General features: G+C 35.2%; 1 protein-coding gene and 1 long non-coding RNA gene across 2 annotated transcripts in view; both read left to right on the top strand.

Annotated features, from left to right (window-relative positions):
• LOC143251577 (uncharacterized) overlaps positions 1 to 19,699 on the top strand; it is a 244,805-nt gene that overhangs the window by 34,848 nt on the left and 190,258 nt on the right. The gene's annotated exons all lie outside the window — the stretch shown is intronic.
• LOC143254513 (uncharacterized) lies at positions 3,050 to 7,426 on the top strand. Its single transcript, XR_013030226.1, has 2 exons — positions 3,050 to 3,386; positions 6,848 to 7,426. It is a non-coding gene; the product is annotated as an uncharacterized LOC143254513 (long non-coding RNA).

Here is a 19,699-nt window from a genome sequence, read left to right as displayed (position 1 = left end):
ATCTCGAAATGAGGCATCAGTTCTGAAACTTTATCACTATAATCTTCAACCCCTCCGTATTCGCCGCTCTGTGGTTACTGGTACTGTTCGTAAAGTGGCAAATAAGTAACATTTAGTATTTTCTCCCGACCCCCGAGAACATCTGTTAAAAACTGAGAGTGATGAAGTGAATGTAAACGGGTTTGTGTGTGTGTATATATATATAAATGCACTTCAGTGTACAGAACATAGCCAAAGTTATTGACTACTAGGTTTAGAGAGTGCAAACTCATTATTGTTTATTAGAAGGAACAGAAGTTGTAAAATCAGCCGATACTGGTAACTACGGCTTGCTGTTTTGTAGGGGTTGACACACATATCAACTTCCGTATCTGTTACAGATGGTTTCTGGCTCGTTGGTAATTTCCCTTGTCTCGTGTAAGAACATGAGTAGAATAAACTAAGTTCCGTTCATAACAAGCTTTCTATAAAGATCGGAAAAAATAACCTTTGTAATTAATATAGTTACTTTAAATATATAAGTCTAACTGGGAATATACAATGCAATAAAACAAATATTTATACTAATTAGAATGCATTAATTGGGTAGTTTTACTGTTATCGACAATTCTGCAGTAATGATATGGTAACTATGTTTCTTAACATTAATGGTTGCATCTTTCAAGTCAGTAATAATTTTCTGGTAACACAAGTTCACGATGCTGTAATTTATTGGCTAATAAAATGTAAATCAGTCTCCTAAATTCGCGTTCAGCTGAGGAAACGAATAATTGGATATTATTTTGGAAGTCTACGTCTTCCTCGGAGGATGATTGTGTTTATCATATCCTGATAATAATGCGAAAAGATCGAGGCAAAGAAATGGGAAAGCTATCAACATGTCTGAGAAAGTGCAACGTTATACATCTGGTTAAGTTTCGCTATCTTTTTCGGAGTTGTTCAACTTCGCGGATCTCCTGTTGATTGTCATCTTCAGTTCGACTAATTATTAGTGCAGTGTCTAAGTTTTCTGGAGCAGACAACATGTGAAATTTGTTTAAGACGTTTGTTATTCTTAGGTGTCACATCTTGAAAGCAAAAATGCTCTTAATTGACTTGAAGTGATAGAAATACTGTAACCCGAGCGCTTTCGAAAGGTGGACCTTCCCAGTTTGCCTCTGGAAAAGAAAGGTCCACTTTACGAAAGCGCTTGGGTTATAGAGGTTTCATATCATGAACTTAATATACTTATATATACATCTAATTTATACCATTTGCTAGACGGGGCTCTAGTTCATCTCTTTTATTTTTGAACCCCGACACTATTATCCGTTGCATATTTGTGTAGTTAATATTTAACTAGTATTACTCTTAGTGAAGTTGCTGTCAAACTCATTACATTTCGTCGTATGGTATAGAATAACTGCTTAGAGACATGTAAGCATGATTAACAAGCACTTTGGTGAACTGTTTTATGAACTAACCAATTTTAAAATAACGTTGTTTATTTACTAAAGTATCTAAAAATGGCAGGCTAGATTCTTTTTTGCATTATTCTAAAAATTTAATTTTTGTGTACTTATTATTTGAGCAGGTGTGTGAAAAAAGGGGCTAAGCAGGGGCCCCCCGTTTTTAATAACTCTATACATAATACAAACTCGGTTATTTTGATGAGTGTAATGTAATATATTTCTATGCATATGATATTTGACATGGTTTATGTATGTACATGTATATATATTATACGTTTGTGTTTACCGTGTTTTCCAATGACAACACGGTTCGTATTCAATCATTTAAATCATCAACTAAAATGTATCTCAGAACGGCTGGTAGGGGAATTAACACTTTTATTGATAAGCAGAGAACAACGTTTCGACCTTCTTTTCCTAGGTCATCTTCAGGTTAACAAAGAAAGAGTTTGCAACTGACCCTTGCCGGGCATATGCCCTAGGAACAAGAGTACAATAGAGTACGGGATTGTATGGGGTTTGCAGTTGGATGTTAGGTTATAATTACTATAGGCATAAAGGTGTTCCTTTATATTGGTTTAATTTTGGTTTTGTTGTTGTATAAGTATAGCTTCTTTGATTTTGCGTTTGTTTATATTTGTTTCCCTACTTAGAATCTGGATGTTTTCTATGGTTATGTTGTGTTTATTTGATTTGCAGTGTTCAAAAACGTGTCAAGGTGTTTTTTTGTGTTCTTTTAATCTAGTTTTCATTTTTCTGCTTGTTTCTTCAATATAGAAATTGTGGCAGTTGTTGCATTATATTTTATAAATAATCTTGGTGTTGATTTTGTCAGTGTAGTTTTTACATAGTATGAACTTTAGTTTTGTACCTGTTTTTTGAATATATTCGGTGTTTACTGGAATGTTGTGTTTTATTATAATCTTTTTCCAAATGTTGGTTATTTTTTTACTGATACCGGGAACATATGGTATGCAGCAGTATAAGGTTTTGTAGTTTGTTGTGTCTTGGGATTTATTGTTGTTTGTTTGTTGTTGGTCTAGGTGTGTGCGTATAATTTTTACACGGTTTTTTGAGGAAATTTGTTGATGTTAATGAAGTGTTGCTTTATTTTGTTGATTTCATCATTAATTTTATCAGGTGAACATAGTTTTATGGCTGTGTTTATTTGGTTTCTTAATTTGTTGAGGTTTTGGTTTTGTTTCATGTGCTGAGTCCCAGGGAATGTACAGTCCAGTATGAGTGATTTTTCTGTGGATTTCTGTTTTGAATTGTGTATCGGTTCTAATGATTTTGAGGTTAAGAAATGCTATTTGGTTAGTTTTTCCTGTTCACAGGTGAACTTAATGTTAGCGTGAATCGAGTTAATGTGATTGAAAAAAACTAGGTTTTGTGTTCTGTAGATGTGAATCCAGCAATTGTATCATCAACATACCTGTACCAGTATAGTGGTGGGTGTAAGGTTGAATTGATCGCTTGAGATTAAATCTGTGTCATAGAAATGTTGGCTCACGGGATTCCCCATACTGAGGTTGTTTTGGTTATTGAACATAAAGTTAGTTTAGGCGGTGGTGAATTCTATAAGGGTAGCTAATTACTGGGGGTGTGTACCAATTGGTTGGGGTCTTGGATATAAAGTTCTAAAGCTATTTTGCAGGCTTCAGTGGTTGGGACTTCTGTGAAGAGGGAAATTACATCAAAACTGGCTATTAAGGCTTTATGATTCAGTTGATTAAGAATAGATTTAAAGTTAAAAGAGTGGTTGAACAAGTGGCCGGCTGATGTTACATATTTAGAAAATGCCCACGCTATATATTTACCAAGGTTGTAGTTAAATGATTTACGGGCTGACGTTATGGGTCGTAGTGGACCATCGGGTTTGTGAGGTTTGGGGGTGCCATATAGTTGTGGTGTGCGTGAGTCGACCTTTCGTAGGTAAGAATAAAGGTTTTCTGAGATCATGTTGGTTTTTTTCATTTGTAATAGTATTTTGTTTAATTGGTTTTCATGTGTTTTTGTTGGATTTGTGTTTATTAGTTTAAATTTGTTTGTATCTGACAAGATGTTGCTCATGGTTTTGAATGTATTCATTTGTGTTCATTATAACTATATCTTTATCTGCTTTTAGCATTTTGAGTTGTTGTCTTGTTTTAAGTTGTTTATAGAATTAATATATTTTCGTGTAAAGTTGTTTTTCTTGTTTGTTTAGTTTTCTTTTCTGTGAAATTATGTTGATAGTTTTGTGTGAAAAGTCTTTGAAAAAGTTGTTTAACATACTGTTTTGAGGTGTTTCGGGGAAGTAGATGTTTTCAGTTCTACCTGAAAAGATGGGTTGTTGATGGAATTGTTGTCGAAGTTGTCTTCTTTCTAGTGGTTGTTTTCTGTTGTTTTGTTGGTGTTTTCAGTTTGTGTGGAGTGGATCACCAGTCGTCCAGTTAGGTCTTCCAGACAGGCTTTTATTTCAGTGGATGGAATATTTCTAGGTGTTACTGCGAAGTTGAGTTCCTTGTTGAGTAGATGTATTTCTTCATTGCTTAATTTTCGGTCGAATCTGTTACTTATGAAGTTTGTTGGTGGTTCGTCATGTTGGCGTCTTTTTTGTTATTGGCACTTTTTTTTTTGTTGTGGCGCACCTAAAGAACAACTAATATAACTTGTTTCTTTGGTTTTTGAATTTCGCGCAAAGCTACACGAGGGCTATCTGCGCTAGCCGTCACCTATTTAGCAGTGTAAGACTAGAGGGAAGGCAACTAACCATCACCACCCACCGCCAACTCTTGGGCTACTCTTTTACCAAAGAATGGTGGGATTGACTGTCACCTTATAACGTCCCCACGGCTGAAAGGGCGAGCATGTTTGGCGCTACATAAGGGCTATCTGGGTTAGCCGTCCCTAATATAGCAGTGTAAGACTGGATGAAAGACAGCTGGTCATAACCAGCCACCGCCATCTCTTGGATTATTCTTTTACCACCAATTAGCAGGATTGACAGTAACTTTATAGTGTCTTCATGGCTGAAAGAGCGAGTATGTTTCGTACGACAGGGATTCGAACCCACGGTCCTCGGATTACGAGTCAAGTGCCCTAATCACCTGGCCATGCGAAGTCTAATATGGGTAAAAATGATAAATGTATCAGTAACAGAATATTCATAATAAAACGACCTTAAGTCGACCTTTATTTTTCATGGAAGTACAACGGAATAAATTATCCCATTAAATGCAGTTTGTTTTTCCAGCTATAACTGGCGTCAATTTAGAAAAATAAATACTCAAAAAGCTACATAATAGGCTATATATGCTCTGCCTGTCATGGGTATCGAAACCTGATTTCTGTGAGTCCGCTGTGCCACTTGGTGGCGTATATCAAACAACAACTGATAACATATTATTGTAAGTGCGAATATTTGGCACTCTTAGCCTCATAGGAATATCCAGCTGGTTAAGTGCACTTAAACCAGCAAGTGATAATTTTATCTTCCTTTTTTCTCACCGTAGCAAACACCACAGCACTTTTGTTTCCCAGGTAAGTGTTGGATCTTTACCTACAATCACCAGGATCTTAGTATTGTCCGATGTGCGGCTTTATTGACAAAATGTCCGTTGTTCCACTTTATTTCTTTCATTCAGTTTTGTTTTGATTAGGTAAAACAGTACCATTTTTAGTTAAGTAATAACCGTGTACATTCTTCCTTAGATAATAGATTCTTTACTAAATTATCTTTATTGGAAAACAAAAGATATATGTAAAACTGTTAAGTTGTCACTGTAGTAAAGTTCTCATCAGTGGAAGGAGAAACATAGAAATCCTTGAAACATTTCAACCAATCTTCAAAAGAAGGTCACTAAATGTCAAATTGTAGTATGGTAGAAACGAGTTCAAAGGACACATTTTTTGTGTTGCTTTTTTGTAATGCTACTAAGTTGATAAAAAGATGAATTGGTAATAACGCTACCCGATTTGTTTTTGATGAATTCTTATGTCGTGTAGGGTCAGTCCGGTTTAATTGACATAGTTGATTTACACGTAGTTGTTATAACACTTTATCAAGTTTCTTAACAATAAATAAAGGAAATCTAATTTATAAATAAGAGCTTTCCACGGCTATTAAAAACACTTTAATTGGAAGAAGTTCAAAGAGTTATATAACTTGTTATATAAATAATTTCGCGTTTTGAATTTGTTATTCGTTAATGGTCCTTGCGATCGAATTATACACGACATTCTAAAAATAAAGTGGAATAACTCGAAGGAACTTCTACATTTTGAGAAACAGTAGATAGAGATAATTTTTTTTAGTGGTGCTGAAATACTGTTTAGATGCGTTTTTAGTAAATTAAAAATGATTTCATACACAGAAGTAAGTTTTATAATTGTAAGTGTGTAGTCTCAAGATATCTATTCACTAGCTTTCCTGTTGAAGAAAACAATATAAACTTTTATCATTTTGTACTAACCCTAAACCTAAAGTTTTAATTTAAGCGAATTAACTTTCAGCAGAAGAATCGTATGTTAAAGATTTGTGTTTGTCTGCTTTTAAGCTCAGAGGTACACAATAGACTGTCTGAATTCTGTACGCTGCAGTTATAGAAACTAAAATGTTATCTTGTTAAGTTCACAGTTTTTACCACTGAACCAACGGGGGGAGAGCGTAAGTCAAAGAGAACGCTAATAACTGACAAAAAAAAAAGTCAATTCAAGAATAGTTTGAGGAGGAGAAATGAATTTTAAAATTCAATTGTATTTTGTCTTGAGTCTTTGTGGTTTCAAATTCTTAAGCGTACTGGTCAGGGCGCTTGACTTGTAATTTTTGAGTCAGGTATTCGAATGGTGTTATCGAATACGTTTGCCATTTCAACCATGGTTTCATTATAATGTTACGATCAACCCCACTTTTCCTTGGTAAAAGAATAGCTCAGAAATTGGTAGTCGGTGGTTTTGATTTACTGTCATCTCTATAGTATTTCACTTCTGAATTAAGGATGATTGGCGCAGACTTTCTTCGAGTAGCTTGGCGCGGAATTCACCAAGCAACCAAACAACTAAATAAACCCTAAGCCTATATTTAAAAAAAAAAGTATACATATAAATGCTTATGTATAAATATAGACTTTTTAATGTAAGGTAAATTTAACCAATTTAAATAAAATTTATTTGTTTTCAACAACATAATTCCGTTTAATATTTGGGGAGGACTAAGCAGTTTTCAACAGCTCTACATGCATTTGGCATGTAGCCCATTTTGGATATGCATTTTTTAACACAGGGTTTTGGCGAAGGTATGTTTAGTAGTCAGATATATTTCAATTCGTAAGCCTAGAGGGGTGGGGGTGTCGAGACATAAATAGGTTACATTCCATTTACACTGGGTTTGCTTCCTTTTTTTTTTCTGTTAGAGAACAAAATTCGGGCAGCATAGTAAATAGAAGGTAACAGTTGACAAGATGAATAGTAAACACTGTTGGTTAGAAAACAAGCTGATATTGTGAAGCAACAAACAGCAAAGTGTAAATAAAAGAATACGTCGCTTCAAAATGCAGAGCAATTTTCTCATGACCCTTCTACGACTGGAAACACCCTCCCCTTGACGACAAACTTTCAAATCTGGGTAACAATGCAGGCACTAAAGAGCAGCCAGTCACATTCTGAACATGGTGACATCCTGTATGCTAATACACACATGTTACAAGGGGAGTTAATTCGAGGAAAAGTGCTTAGCCCATGCAACTGAAGAGTAACCCACGAGATGATATACAACTGACCACCTTTTTTGCCCTGGTTCCTGACTTTATAGAATAACAGGATTTTGGTTTTTTTTTGCTAGACCTGAAGCTCTACTGTGGAAAATTTTTAAAAAATGTTCTCAAACATTCTGAAACTGTGTACTTAGTTAAGATGACAATTCATCACTCGTGCCGCGGAAATTATATAAATGCTTGGCTTTTTATATTTCAATAAAATTCGTCATAATCTGTGTTTATTTATTTATTTATTTGTTTTTATATTGAGTTCGACCTTAGAAAAGCTTATTGTGGCAATTTATTTATTTATTCAATACTGATTTTCAAAAAACACATAAAATACAAGTGTATATATATATTTTTTCTCAGCAATAGTACTTATAACGCCCCCTACCATAATAGTGGTAAGGGTGTGTGTGTTTTCTTAAAGCAAAGCCACATTGAGTCATCTGCTGAGCCTACCGAGGGGAATCGAACCCCTGATTTTAGCGTTATAAATCCGTAGACTTACTGCTACACTAGCGGGGGGGGCATAGTGGTAAGTCTACGGATTTACAACGCTAATATCAGGGATTCGATTCCCCTCGATGGGCTCAGCAGATGGCCCGATGTAGCTTTGCTATTAAAAAAACAGACACACGGTACTTATAACCAAATCATGTTGAGTCATCATAATAACGTGCGTTTTGTCGCACAGTAGAAAAAAATGATTTTTTAAAAAACTGAACATCGTAAATTTTATGAATATTCGACAGACTCTTCATTTAGTAGACTTTATAATTTCCGGTGAGGTAAAAGTATGGCAGTAAAAAGCATGGAAATGTTTAAAAAATTAAATTTACATTAGCGGGTGAGCATGAACAGTTGAGAAGCACTGAAATCAGTCTCTAAAATCTACAAAAAAAGAGAGAAAATCCTAATTTCTAGAAGATTCTTTCTATACACCAAAATTTATACCGATTTGATCAACCATTTATTCCATATGTAATAGGCCTGGCATGGCCTGGCGGTTAAGGCACTCCATATGTAATAGGCCTGGCATGGCTTTGCGGTAAAGGGATTCGACTCGTAATCTGAGGGTCGCGAGTTCGAATTTTCGTCACACCAAACATACTCTCCCTTTTAGCCGTGAGAGCGTTATAATGTTACGTTCAATCCCATTATTTGTTGGTAAAAGAGTGGCCCAAGAGTTGGAAATGGGTGATGATGATAGCTGCCTTCTCTTTAATCTTACGATTTTAAATTAGGGACGGCTGGTGCAGATAGCCCTCGTGTAGCTTTCTGCGAAATTCAAAACAAACTAAATGTTATAAGATTACCTTTAAGTACTGTTTCAGGACTTCCGAAACTACGAAGAAGTAATTAGAACTGCTGAAAGAAAATAAAAGTAATCAACGTTGTAGCTAAATGATCTTTTGATCTCATGTTCGAGGTAAGTTGGTTTGAAATGCTCATGTTTGTTTTCCTTATCGCGATTTTAAACATTTCTTTGTACAGGTGAATATATTTTTCATGTTGTAGAGTAGGTTCTGGTATGTCTTTCGAGCACAAGAAACAACATTTTTATTTTAAATGTTATTATCATGGAAGGATTCATTCAGGATGGTGTGTTTCTTATTTCATTTTTTTTTCAAAATTAAAAAAAATTCAAACCTATCTTCCTTTGGTCAATATAGCCTGAGTACCACAAGTTATTTGTTTAAGGCTGTACTAGTACCGGGGATTATTTAAGCTGATTTATCGTTTTATGTGTTTACACTTAGATTGTGTTTTTCTCTTTCAAAAAGAGGCTCACTTCACCAAACTAATTTTTCTGTTGAGAATTTCACCCTTGAACCTCATGCCATGTAAAGTGGGGCTCTGAATGTCCAACGCTTGGACTGGAAGGTGTTTCAAGATGAAATATTAATGAAGACAAACAAAAACAAGAAATAATAAAAACATGATTACTAAGCTAAGATAAGCTGAACAAGAATTACAGCACTTGGAAACTTAAATCACGCCATGTTATATTCAGAGAACCATCGAAGCCATCATTTTAAACAGGAAAAGCTGTAGGAATTAGAATGACGTGTTAGGTTTGCGTGCAACCTATCACAGTTTTTTTGTGAACTTTTTTAGTTATGTATTGCGTTGTTTCAAGTTGGGTGATAAACTTGTGTGTCTCATCTTTTGTTGATACTTTGTTCGTGTTGGAATTCGTATACAGTTTAGTGAGTCGAGTTTTAGGAAAACCAGATGTTCTAAGAAAGTATTAACTCTCGACCTGTTTTGGAAAATATTGTTTTGGTCGTTTAAATGCAATAACTAGAGATGCATTTCAACAGATTATTGTGATCCATTGATTTTTTTAGTTATGCATGATTGGAAAATTCTCAGTTCTCTATCTGCTTACAATAATATTTTAATACTCTTGAATTTCGATATTTAGTAGACCTAATGATGCCTTACAGTTCGATTCAGATATATATCACATGCCCGAAAGTTCCGTGAGGTCTCTGAACACTTCTGAATTTAAAATGATTTTCGTTTTTTTTTTCGGTATAAAGGATGTGCTTTAACTTATTAACCCTAAAATTGGCGGTTTATTTTTATACCGTTTACTATGGGGGATAGTATGCATATTGCATTGCATTGAGTAGTGTTATGTTTTTACCTTTTACAACACTTAGTGGAAGGAACCAATCAAACACTTTGAGTCATTTCACTCATTCTGTAATACCTAAGGTTTTGTCGTTAATCACAAAGCTACACAATGGTATATCTCTGCTGTGCCCACCACTGTTGTAGAATCTCAGTTTGTAGTTTTGTAACTCCCACTGACATATCGTTGAGTCACTGAGGGCAATACGTAGGAGATCCCAACAATACTTAGTAGGAGTAACCGCAATATTGATGGTATTATTTCTATATTTGGATGCTTATTAAGCGTTAGGTAACGAACAATCATGGGTCCACAAGCAGTTTGGTGCAGAAATGGTTTAGAAAAATGTATTTAAAACTTCGATGGATATGGGTCATATCGGTGATTTTATGATTAAGCAATATAGTTTATGAGCCATAGTCAGAAATGTTAACTTTTGGTTTGACAACAGAGGATCGAGTATATTTAGATTAGAATAAATGTAGTCATTGCCAGATGTTGTGTTCACGTTACTGTGTAAAAAAAAAGTAATTATAGAAGTTTTTCATTTACAGTTTTCAAGAAAATTTGCGAATGTGTTAAACAGTGGCCTATCATAGATAACAAGAAGAGAGATATTCCTTTAACCATGTGTACCCATTCTCTGACTCTTATAGTTCATTGTTTGTTTGAAAAAGTCTTGAATGACTAGGCTTTGGGTACCATCGTAAGTACAATGTTAACTTTGCAGATGTAACAATAATTGCAAGAGCGAAAAATGAAACCGTTAGAGAAAGCCAAGAATGCAATGAATCTCCCGAAGATAACTTACGCTCTGCTACCCCTAAGCTGGAGCAGCAGAGCCCTAAGCTTCTGCTGAGGTCAGCGATGGGATAAATGAGGTCAACCAATCTGCCTTCTACTAGAATTACTCCTTATGCTAAACCATGTGCTGCTAGTATGGAGGCTGGTAGGCACAAGTCTATAAATCTAGTTTATAAGTCTATAAAGACTAATAGTGATTTGGAGGAAAGTTTTCTGAAAGCCTCAAGACCCTTATCCAAGAATAAATAGAATATAAATTTTCACTGTTTTTGAAAAACGTTTTGGATAACTTACTAACGACAATGGCCTGTGGCCTTCACCTGCAAATGTGTTTGATGTTCTTCAAATCTTTGTTTCATTTCATATTTTCAATTTTTGACATGGTGTTTAGGGAAATAAGGTGATGGGAATTTTGATGAATACGTGAAGACCTCTGCCGTTGTTCACATGAACGTTTTTTCAGTAACTCAGCACATCATCTACTTGGCATCATTGAGTGATTTATAGGAAAAAATACCGAAGTGCTCATAGCTCATGGACATGTGCTTGAGGTCAGTAATGGTAAATTGGATATCAAGGCAGTGGAGAAGCGTTGCTGTGTTCATGAGGAAGTAAACACACGTTTGATTCTGTATGCCAATCATACTGGGAAGGAGTATGCCAACATCATGATCCAAAGTCAAGATACAGATGTATTTATCCTTGCTACTGCATTCAATTAGAAGATAAACAGCAATCTATACATGCACAAGAGGCTATGACCAGACTTTAGAATTATTCACATGAATACCATCTCAATACATCTTGTAGAATCTGCGTGAGATGCCCAGGTAAGCTTACAATGTTTCACAGGTTGCGATAGCGTCAGTCTTTTCAAAGAGAGGGGAAGAGTCAAGGCAGTCAATAACATGATTGGAAACAGTGATTACCAGTGTATTTTAGGCAACTGGCAAAAATGGACAGCTGGAAAGCATTCACTTGTCAACATTGGAGATGTTTGTCTGAAAGTTATATCGTGAGGATCACATACATACTGTGAATGGTCTGAGTTATGAAATATTCAAATACAAGACTGATGGTATAGTACCCCCCTTCAAAAAAAAAGGAAGCTATTATTGACTGCATTCATAGGGCTAAACTACGAAGTTGCATTACACTGTCATTGTCTATCAGTGTTGTGCTTAACGTAGTGAACAAGAGCCTAATTTAACGTCATAAGTCTTCAAGCTTACTGTTGAGACAGTGTAAGTCTATTTTTAAAATTATTTTTTTAATTACGTGCCCCTCAATAGCACAGTGGTATGTATGCGGACTTACACCGCTAGAAACCGGATTTCGATATCTGTGGTGGGCAGAGCACAGATAGTCCATTATGTAGCTTTGTGCTTAATTTCAAACAAACAAACAAGACTACAACAGACAACAGCTGCTTTATGTCCAGATCGTTTTTGGATGGCGCATTGAAAAGGGTATTATATCTGTGCTATGGGATTGTGTTCCATTTGCCACAGACTTCATAATTAAACACATTTCATGATCATGTAAGAAACAAAAAACAAACAAACGGGTGTACTCAAGGAAAATTTTAACGTAAAGAGTATTGTGGAAACCAGCCTGGACCAACTGATGTGGTTTAGAATAATGACATTATTTCAGACTCTGATGACGAAAGTTATTTGGAGGGTTAATCTGATAACATGTATCGTAAAATACGTTTTTTACATGAAACATAAAAAATTGACTTTTTTTGCTGAATTATTATAAAGATACTTAAGAAACTGGAAGTTAGAACATCAAGTTGAACTAAAGAGAATTAAGTGATTGTCTGCCTTTTAAAATGAGGGTTTAGCTGGATCTATAGAAACATAGATACAATAATTAATTATCAAGTTTTGATAAGTCACAATATTCCTTTTGGGGAGTTTATGCTCAGCATGATTTACTGGTAACTTTACTGCCACAAACATCCTATAAATGTCAAACATGTATCAAAAAATTAGGTATTTAAAAGCTGGATAAGAATGTTGGCAAAATGGCATCGAATAAAGGAACTTGAACATTTATTTGCCTGTATCACTTCTTTTACATTACATGTGCAATTTTTATTTGCCATAAAAAGAGTCAATGCTAAACAAATTGGAAAAAAAAAACCCATTAATAATACATTAGAATGGTCCATCCATGAGTTAACATCCTGAAACTGCCCTTATAACCTGATTTTTGATGCTGGATCACAGTCAGAAAACCCTCTAGTCCGCGTAAAAAGGTTAATATGAACCTTCTGGAGCATTAGTGTGCAACTGTAGGATCCAGAAAAATTACACTTTTGAAATCGGCGATTCAAATTACCCTAAAATTGGTCTGCAAAGTTGTTAAACTGATGTGAATTTCTTGAACATATTAGAAAATCTTCAGCTCACAGGCTAATATAGTTACACTTACTCTAGACAGGTGAATTACACCTTTATCATTAGACCCTTGTTGTAGGTGTGCTTTAATCAACACATGCACTCACCTCTTATTATATAGGTGGCACCAACAACACTTTTCGAATATTAATAAACTTAGAGCAAAAACTAAAAAATGTATTTGGTTTGCAGATTAGAGGCAATCAAGTTATAAGTGAATTATAAGTGAATTTATGCCTAACGTATTTATTGAACATAGCTTCAGCAGTTCATTAAAAAATGTATTATATTTACTGAAAGAAACTGCTTAGCTGCACATGCATATGAGAGAGGTCAACATCTGGAACCGGATTTGACTGATGATTATTTGTTTATCCGGATAAACACAATTTAACGTTTGTGTAACTTTGTTTTTACTTTCAGGTTTAGAATTAATGTTTTAGCTTGGAAAAAAAGGTCTAAGGAAGAACATTGTCACAAAGTGAACCAGTATCTAAGTATTGTGTAGAGTTTCATTTTCAAATGTTTGTTTTGAATTTCGCGCAAAGTTACTCAAGGGCTATCTGTGCTAGCCGTCCCTAATTTAGCAGTGTAAGACTAGAGGGAAGGCAGCTAGTCATCATCACCCACCGCCAACTCTTGGGCTATTCTTTAACAGAATAATAGTAGAATTGAACGTCACTTATAACGCCCAGACGGCTGAAAGGGCGAGCATGTTTGGTGTGATGGGGATTCGAACCCGGGGCCCTTAGATTACGAGTCGAGTGCCTTAACCACTTGGTCATGCCAGGCCGACAAGTAACTGAAAAAATACCTCGTTATTTTGTTCTGAACGCTTCACAAACTTAAATAACACTGATTTGCGAATTTAAAATTCATGAAAGTTGTTTTGTTTTTAATATACGGACTTTCCGTATTTCAGCCACGCAGAATTAGAAATTAAAATTCATGAAAGTTGTTTTGTTTTCAATAGACGGACTTTCCGTATTTCAGCTACGCAGAATTAGAAAATAATATTTACTGTTTCTATCAGGTAAGAAGTTTGTCACAAATTAGGAAGAAAACAATATTACTTATATCATATTATTATTTTGTTTAATGAACATTTTTATTATTACTTTTGGGTTTTAGAACGATCTGTAAGGCTCTCACGTCACGATTGGTTTGAGATATTTATAGCCAGTGGTCGTCAACATTTTAAGCATAACAGATTTCAATGAAAATGATTTCACTTATGTAAGAGTGCATATGTTAAATTTTTGCACACTGTAAATTATTTTCAAGAAATATGTGTCCCGTAGCTTGTCTGTTGTTGTAATAGAAGGCTTACTTGGGTAGTCAAAATGTTCTCTTTGATTTTAATATATTTTTACCGATGTAGACGCCTCTTAATGGCACAGAAGCATGGCTGTGGACTTATAATAGTGGAAACCGAGTTTTGATACCCAAGGCTGGACAGTGCACAGATAGCCTATAGCTCTACTTAACTACAAACAACCAAACCGATGTTGATCACAAATCTAGTTAGCATAACACAATAACGCGTTTATTAAACAGTTGATGATTTATGGAGAAACAGAAGCCAGAAATGCTTATATATAAAATTAAGAGTAAACTTTTGGTACGAATTTTTGATTTTCTTAGATCAGTTTTTTTACCACTATTGTATAATATACGAGTACTAACAGTTACAGCTTACATAGTTTTGATAGGTCGAACTAGCTATAAAACTCCATATATTAGGGAGTTTAGTAAAATAGACAAAAAAGACGACAACAGACCTGTCAGTGTACTGTCCATGACATCTACGTTTCATGTATTTCGGATATTATACAAAGGGTAAATAAAAGTATTGTAGATATTATACGAAGGGTAAATAAAAGTATTGCAGATATTATATGAAGGGTAAATAAAAGTATTGCAGATATTATACGAAGGGTAAATAAAAGTATTGCAGATATTATATGAAGGGTAAATAAAAATATTGCAGATATTATACGAAAGGTAAATAAAAGCTAACATTATAAACATATATAAAGAGTGAAACATCCTAGCTTTTGCTTTTGTTTTCAGTGACAGTGAAAATTCCATTTCTTACTTTTTACTCAGATGTCTCCAAATCAGTCTTTCCTGTGATGTATTTAATTCAGAATCTTTTATTTAAAGCTTGTTGAATTAGGTTTTGGTAAGTAAATGTTTACTTATCAGAGAGGCAGTTTTTTCTTTAAATTATTTATTACGAACCCGAAAGATTCGGAAACTAGTTAGGTTGGGAATGAATTGATGATTGAAACATTAGACTCATAATCCGTGGGTTGTCCGATCGAAACTCGTCACCGACCATGCTAGCGACTTTATTCGTAGGGGCGTTATAGAGAACAGCACTGTTAGTTGATAAAGAGTTGGCAGTGGATGGTGTTAACTAGCTTCCTTCTCTTTATCAACTCGAAGTTAGGAACAGCTAAAACAGAAAGACGTGCAGTAGTTTTGCACAAAATTCAACAAAACAAACGAAAGCTAAGCTATTTCTTAGTGTAAATGGTACCTAAACTTTTTTACAGTAAAAATCATTTGATGACATGGAAATGAAGAAAAAGATGAAGCCAAGTTATTGAAATTGAAAATCGTGCTCAAACTTCTTTATACAAGTATTTGGTGTTGGATTACAAACTTTACTGCTCTGCATGTGTCTGTCAACTTGAGGACGATATTTCCAACTGCTAGCGCAGGCCTTCATGAAATCAAAGACAGAGAGTTTTGGACTGTAATATAGGAGGAAGGCGTGGTCGTGAGAGGAAGTTGAGGAGCGTGGAATTCTGAAAAGTATAGAATTGTAGTTTGAAACAAAAGTGGATTGAAACACTAAAGGAAACGGCGTATGACGTCAACAAAGTTCAATTGGTGCTTGGGTTAAAAGGAGGTATTCCCTTGCTCTCTGCTATGCTCTTTAAAAGGGAGAAAGGAGATTTTCACTTAAACCAACAACTTGAATACGGCTCAGGGTCAGTTCAAGAGTTTTAATGAAGAAGGTTTTTTTTTCTTTTTTTTTCTCCGAATAGGGCCCGAAGGCTGTCTAGAGGGATCACCTGTTTTAATCACCATAGAGTAGTAGTTGTCTGTTATTCAGTCAGTAGACACTAACATTATGTTATATAAGGGACGCTTCACATTGCAATCTGTACTGTCATGACGTCAATAAAACATGAGAATTCCATGAATCACGAGAATTATTATGCACTATGAGGGCTACAACTCAGCATGATATATTAACTTCAACAGCAAGAAACGAAAAATATTTGTTACACTTTAACGTTTTCACTTACTCTTGAAACATAACATTTTCGGGGATTCTACGGAAATACATCTTGTCTTATTTTCTAGTGTTGTTCAAAGTGAAACATTTGATACTGTTTCCAGTTGGTGAAATGATCAGTATGGAAACTATATTTACGTGAGGCTGATTTTGAACTGTGTAGTTTGTTGGTGTATTGGTGTGATTTATAATAGTTTCCAATCGACTGAAATCTCTACCTAAATTGTTATTAGATAGAGTATCTGATATTTTAATCAGAGCTCTACCCTATACTCACCTTACCTAAACGGCCAGTTCAGAGAATATTGAGGTCCAGGTAACGTACGCCCGGTCTTGATTTTTTTGAAATAATCTTAATTGATGCTAGTTTCTTGGAGCAAGAAAAATACGCTGAAGCTAAAACTTCTTGTGCAAATAGAACTCTAATTTAGAAATGTTTGTTAGCTGTCTGTGCTCTGCACACCACGGGTATAGAAACCGGGTTTCTAGCGTTGCAAGTCCGGAGACATACCACTGTACTACTAAGGTGGCTTGCGGAATTGTAGAGAGGAATAGGGAAGTCACATGAACAGTCAAAGGCAAAGGAAGACGTTCAGTGTGTGTCATATTATATAGAGGTATCAATGGACAACGTGATATGGTATAGTATTACTGAGCACTGTGTTACAACATAACATACTCAACAACTTGTTACAAAAACTGAATATTCTAATAATACAATAAATTATAATAATATCATTTGGAAAAACGCATATCTATTCGTCGAAGTTAAAATTTGCTAAGCCAATTTTTTTCAACAGCCATTTCTACATAGTTCTGTCCAGGTTATAGCCATTCGATGGGTTAAAAATTATGTTCATTGAAGTACAAACATTGAAAATGTTGTTTGAAGAAAGTTTTGTAATCAAGTATTCCAATATGAATTTGACAGTTCTTTGTTCTAGACCGTTACTTTGAAATACAACTCTTGAGTAAAGAAGCACATTACAGTCATATAAGAATAAGTTGTCAGAAAACGATTTATAAAGCATAATGAAGTTATTTATTTATGGTGGAAAATACAACATGTTTTGAAAGAACGTTATACTTATAAATTGTTGTTTGTCTACTTTACCACAACTTTATATATTTTGTCGAATTTCGATATTTGTTTATCAGGTTCTCTCGTAACGAGATTTGTACCTGAATAATTTTCACAAGGAAATGTTTATTAGGAAATCGACACAGTTAGAGGTGATACACTAGCTAGGGTATATCATCTTTGTTTTTTTCATGCTCTATGTACTCTCTATACGTCACACCAAACATGCTCGCCCTTTTGGCCGTGGGGGCGTTATAATGTGACGGTCAGTCCCATCATTCGTTGGTAAAAGAGAAGCCCAAGAGCTGGCGGTGGGTGGTGATGACTAACTACCTTCCCTCTAGTCTTGCACTGCTAAATTAGGGACGGCTAATGCAGATAGCCCTCGTGTAGCTTTGCGCGAAATTGAAAAACAAACAAAAAAACAAACCACTCTCTATATGTGGATCACCTGCAATATTTTAACTGGTTTAAATCAGTATGTTACGAGTCTTATTTTAACAACCATCTATAGAGCGGGTAAGGAATACAAAGTAAAATTAAGACACTATCCCACTCTACAGATCCATCACAATTTGTCTACTCATGTTAAGTATAATTGTACACCATAATCAAGAAGAAATCTTCATGGACCAGTTCATGGTTCAGTACGTTCTGAAACAAATCCTCCACTAATTTAACTCTGGAATATCTTAACATTCCTCTTATATCTTAATGTCGATAATATATTTACAGTCGGTTAAATTGTACAGGTTAATGACACTTTGCACACAAATCACTTGTAAATCGTAATACTTAGATCTTTTGCACTTGCTTATGGGCATTTTTTAATGGCATGATCGTATTATATATATATATATATTTAAGAGCGATTCAAAGAAAGATCACAGTTGTATCTGAAGTTAAAGGGGAATAATTACATTTATTAGGTACTGTAGACACATTTTGAATGTTTGCATTTGATTTATTACAAGTTCTTGATAATTTGACATACGGTGTTATTACAGCCAAACTTATTATTATAGAATAGGCTACAACCCTTTCTGAGGAAGGTTAATGTATTTTGAGATTGTGAAACAGTATAGATCTAAAAGACATAACATTTCGAGAAGAGCGCCGTTAAGTGTTTTGTATGGAAGTGGAATGATTATCGTGGCAGGGCGTTCTTAAACTGTGTTGCAGAGTAATTCTGGAGCAGCATTATCCTCCGAGATTCCTAGAGCAACTCTGTTCTTTGAAGTATACATATGATGGCTGCGAAAGCGAAGCTTCCGATATACCACAAAAGATTGCATTGCAATGAAGATGGGCAAATATTCTGATAGTGTTAGAAAGACAGTGAATAAAAACTTCAAAATGATAAAGGTTCGTCATACTTCCAGATAAACCTTGAAGTTAAGAGCTGTTTTCACAAAAAAGATGTCCCCTCCCCAAAAAAGGAAAAAAAAAACAACTGGAATCGCAACAAACTCAACTGCCTATCTGTCAGGTTCTCTCCCAAGTGCATTTTCAAAGGACTTTGATCTGCTTAAACGTGGTCTTGGACAGCGATGTCTTCATAGAGTGGAAGATGTGTGGGAAGTTGTTCAAATTATTGGTCTAAATAAGCTTCATCTTCATCATGTAAATTAATTACAATAGAAATTCGCCCGGGCGTGGCCAGGTGGTTACGGCACTCAACTCGTAATCTGAGGGACGCGGGTTCGAATCCCTGTCACACCAAACATGCTCGCTCTTTCATCCGTGGGGTGTTATAACGTGACGGTCAATCCCACTATTCGTTGGTTAAAGAGTAGCCTAATGGTTGGTGGTGGGTGGTGATGACTAGCTACCTTCCCTCTAGTCTTACACTGCTAAATTATGGACGGCTAGCGCAGGTAGAAACTCGAGTAGCTTTGCGCGAAATTCAAAACAAACCAAGCCAAACCAATAAACTTTATTACAATCTAAAAACGTACATCATCAAGTTGAATTTGCGTTAATTGTGTAATGAAGAATTTGTTGTTATCCATTCAAGCCGTCTCGAAACTTCTTTAGACCATTAGTACTTATCAATAAAGGAACAGTTAACACTCACATCATGGTTGTATACAACTGTTCACACGAATCCTGTATATACTGATTTATCATTGGGCCTCCCTAGAACTGGACTGTAGTAACTCCCAAAAAAAACTATCATCTAAAGGAACGAAATACCTATGCCAATGATAATTCTGTCCATACTTTAAATAGACGATGTTATGTAAGAAATTGATTA

The sequence above is a fragment of the Tachypleus tridentatus genome, chromosome 6 (genome assembly GCF_004210375.1).
Source record: "Tachypleus tridentatus isolate NWPU-2018 chromosome 6, ASM421037v1, whole genome shotgun sequence".
Taxonomy (NCBI): Eukaryota; Metazoa; Arthropoda; class Merostomata; order Xiphosura; family Limulidae; genus Tachypleus; species Tachypleus tridentatus.
The sequence above is the reverse complement of the archived record's forward strand: the minus strand, read 5'-3'. Positions and strand labels throughout refer to the sequence as shown.